Source organism: Mastomys coucha, unplaced genomic scaffold (genome assembly GCF_008632895.1).
Source record: "Mastomys coucha isolate ucsf_1 unplaced genomic scaffold, UCSF_Mcou_1 pScaffold20, whole genome shotgun sequence".
Taxonomy (NCBI): domain Eukaryota; kingdom Metazoa; phylum Chordata; class Mammalia; order Rodentia; family Muridae; genus Mastomys; species Mastomys coucha.
This window is the reverse complement of record NW_022196903.1, coordinates 14,810,709-14,815,137: the sequence shown is the minus strand read 5'-3', so window position 1 is coordinate 14,815,137 and position 4,429 is coordinate 14,810,709. Positions and strand designations below refer to the sequence as shown.

The window sequence follows — 4,429 nt, the reverse complement described above, 5'->3', positions numbered from 1 at the left end:
AAGGTAAGCAATCAAGAACAGTATGATTGAAAAATATGTTTTCAACAATTGGACATTGACTTTGTCAGTGAAATTATGCACATATAATCTCTAAGTTTCATTTTAAATACCATCTCAACTTTGAATTTTTTTCTGATATTACAATTTCTGCTGAAAATTTTCTATTTTGTCATCTTCTAATATGGTATAAATTCATCTTATTGGTGGGGTTGTTTTTCATTTTATTTCACACGAGTACATATTGTATGCTGAGCATTTTTCTCTACCAGCTACCTACTTCCTCATTCATCCCCATTTCAAGTAGTTCCCTTATTAATCTAGAAAATTTTCCATCTACCTTCATGCCAAAGACACATACCTAATCTTATGTGTCTAAAGAAAATTGAGGAACCATAAATGGGAGAAAATATATGTTATCTGTTTTTGTGAGACAGGGTTAATTTTAATGTGATTATCCCCATTTTCTTCCGTTTCCTGAAAACAGTATGATTGCATATTTTATACTTTGAAAATATACATATTTTTTTACTACATACTTACTTCCCTGGCTCTAGATACTAATGAAGTTTTAATGAACTCTATAGTTCCAGCATTTAATTTTTTCATAAGTAATATAAGAAATTATCTCTGTTTCTCTCCATCTCTCTTATGCATCTCTCTGTTTCTCTGTTTATCAGTCTCTGTGTATTGTTGTTGTTGTTCTTGTTGTTCTTGTTCTTGTTATTCTTGGTTTTCTTGTTGTCAACAGCTTGACCTGTTGCATTAAGTGTTCAGATCCTCAGAAACCCTCTTAAATGATGAGTGAATGAGACTGACCACATAATTTTTGTCTTGGAAGGTGGAGATGAGTTATCACCAGAGAAAGAATATAAACATATAATATACCAGAGCACAATTTATCTTTATTTTATTCAATGCATAGGAAATTAAATACATTTCTCAGTATATGAAAATAATTTCTGTTCATACAAAATATTTTCAAAGGAAGTTATTTGTAAATATCCTTGCCTTCTTTTTAAGGAACAAACACTGAGGTATGACAAATCAGTGAACTCAGAGATGAAGATGGATGGCCATTGTGTATTGTCACAGTTCCTTGGGAAGCTGATGCAGTTTTTCATCTTTATTAAGACCTCTCATGAGAGTGAAACCACAAATCACCTAAAAATGGGCAAACTGACCTGGATCAAAAGATCAGAATCTCTGAGAGCACGAGAAGTTTTGGAGTTCAGTGTAAAGAATATAAGTGTTGATGTGCTGACACTGTGATCCCTGGAGACTGTTAGCGTATGTGATATGATTCTATACAGCAAACATACCCTTACAGTGAGATAGGAGTCACAGACCTACTCTGTCCACCAAAACTAAAGAGGGAGCCAGTGAGGAAACTCTGAAGAACAGGTGTGTTCCTCTCAAGAAAAAGTGTAGTCATAATCCTCTTCAAGACACACCTAGAGATATCTGTAGAACAGTTTTAATCCAGCAACATGGTAACTCTGACAAGGGATCACATCCAAAGACCTAGGTCTGTGTGATCTAGATGAAATGACACTCATTTCATCCTTCTGGCTAGAATGCAGATATGCTATTAGTACATATCTTAAAGAACCCCCAAAGAATGTAGGTAAACTTAGTTTGTAAAAGGAAGCAGCCATGTTTGAAAACAAAGTCCAGTTGAGGGACCAAATCAAGAGTCAGAGAAAGGTTTGACAGAATGAGTTAAAGATAGGATGAGCCTAACTCTCATGAGAACAGATATGAATTACAAACCAAATATTATCTATAAATCATTGAAATCTAAACACTTTCATCTTTTAGTAATAGATAACATTTAAATTAAGAGACAATTATAAATTGATATCCATAGGTTGGACTGTTGAAAGAGCTAAGAATTTCAAGCATGTCATGCATGTGTGTGGAACAGAGTTCAGATCCTAGAAATTCATGTAAATAGCATTTATGTAGATATGGCTTCTCAGGTATAATTATAATCTTGAAACACTGAGAGAGGTGATCTCAAGAGCAAACCAGCTAAGATTAGACTCATCAATAAATTACGGGTTTCAGTGAGAGATCCTGCCTCAATGAATAAGTTATAAGTATTAACAAAGATGACTCCTAACATAAACCTTGAGTCTTCATGTGCATGTGTTCACACATACACATACATACATCCTAACTCTTGCAAACCTGTGCATACATACACATGCATATAATACACAAAAAATGTGAGGGGGAGGTACAAGGTTGTTATAACAATTATGATAAGTCAACTTATATCATTTTAATAAACATAACTTGAAGTCCTTAGAGATGTACACATCTTGATATTTTTTAAGAATATTCTGATTATCAGTTTTTATAACACTATAAGCTAGGCTGGTTGCTGCTATTATTGAGTTTACTCATATAATAATATATCATGAGGCTAAATGGTTAAAAATGTGCTATTGAACTGTGGATCCAAATGTTGCTATTTTCATGACAGATAAATATACTCCTGCCACTTGGGAAAGTAATAGCACAAGAATAATAAATATATAAATCAGGATTTCCAGAGATAATTTTTTTCTCCTGAGCAATTCCAGTAGGCATGCAAATAAAGTTTTAACAGGGCTTAGTGGAAAGTTAAAATTGATGCAGAGTGCCTGCTCTTACTACTAATATAAGCCATGAAATCTGAACCATATGTCAAGCCATTGGTAGTTTCTGAATGTGCCTAAATTCAGCTTCAATAAAAATGAATAGGAAACATATGCATGTGTCTGTATCCTCACCCCTTGAGATAATAACTTAATTAATTTTGGTTGGGTTATGAGTCCAGTAGCCTAGGAGGGAAGGGGGTAGAACTGAGGACCTAAAGTTTTAAAGATCCCAAAGTGGTACTAATGTACAAAAAAAAATTTTTTTTTCTGAGCTGCTGCAGTAGCAATTGCTTTTGTTTTAAAACATCCACACTCACATGCAGCAAGAATGGTTTTCCAGTCATTAGTGAGGCTGTTAATTCTGTAAAGAAACAAAACCAAACCCCTATTGCTTTCTGTAAACAGAATTACCACAGCAGCCCTAGGAAGCTTTACAGTAAGGTTAATGATGCATAAACTTCTTCAGTTAAAGGCTTCTTAAAGGGGAACTGATATTTACTGAGATAGTTTATTCAATATTGTATATAACTTTTAAATCATTTGTGAGTTTCGAAGAATGGATGTTTGTTATAAATGATATCACTATTTTTTATTTTATCTAGATATTTGAGAATGGAAACCCATCATATAAGGAACAATCCTGAAAGAAACAAAATTTATAAATTGCATTTATTCTTTTACTTGCTTCTTCATATTTAATTTTATCATATTTTCCAGTTTGCATCAATGATACACAGTGTATTGCAATGGGGAGGAGCTAAGAGATCCATTTGCTTTCTATTGTTTTTTGGAAATTCTACTACAATTTACAAATTACAAATTACAAAGCAGACATTGACCTCACCAAGAGGGCTGGAGAGCTCACAGAGGATGAAGTGGAACGTGTGATCACCATCATGCAGAACCCACGACAATACAAGATGAAACACTGGTTCTTGAACAGAAGAAGGATGTGAAGGATGGGAAGTACAGCCAGGTGCTGGCCAATGGCTTAGACAACAATCTACGTGAGGACCTGGAGCGGCTGAAGAAGATTCGAGCCCATCTGGATCTGCAACACTTCTGGGGCCTTCATGTCCCTGATCAGCATACCAAGACCACTGTCCGCAGGGGCCGTACTGTGGGTGTATCCAAAAAGAAATGAGTCTCTGGGCCTTGGCAGTTAATAGTTTATATACCTATGGAAAAAAACAATACAGCAATAACAAATTATCTAAGGTAAATACATAGAAATGAGCAGAAAGAATATCCATAAAAATACTAAGTGGGATACAAAATGATGTAGGAATTCAAAAAATGGAAACACTTAAAATTATATTGCATTTGAATTTGGGGATATTAAGGGTGCTTAGTACTTTCATTTTAATAGCCCTTATTTAAGGATGTGGAACAGACTGTGTTCAAGTATCTAGTAGAAGTTTTATGATCTGTTAATAATTCTGACATTCATTCTGGATCATAAATTACACATTACTCATTGATAAATCATTTACATTTGCCTCATGTTCATTTTAAAACTAAGAGAATCAAAAAGAAGGTGATTTAAATAAATTTCCTAATACTTGAAATCTGTTTTGGCTATGATAATTTCCAAAGGCATCTCTATTGTTCCCTGTCGGTCTTTCTTTCTGATAAAGGGTAGCTAGATATATGATTGTAAAGAGTTAAAGTCAAGTTAGAATAAGGTTTCTCTTCTGTACAATAGTATTTTCTGCTATCATTGGTGAAATTCTGTATGCTGAGTTTCCCATTAATCTGATGTGCTGAAACAGTGTTGTCCTTTC

The 4,429-nt window shown here is 34.1% G+C and overlaps 1 pseudogene; it reads left to right on the top strand.

Moving 5' to 3' along the window:
• The first annotated feature begins 1,065 nt into the window (after window positions 1–1,065).
• LOC116098484 lies at window positions 1,066–3,789 on the top strand (annotated as a pseudogene).
• The last annotated feature ends 640 nt before the right edge of the window (window positions 3,790–4,429 follow it).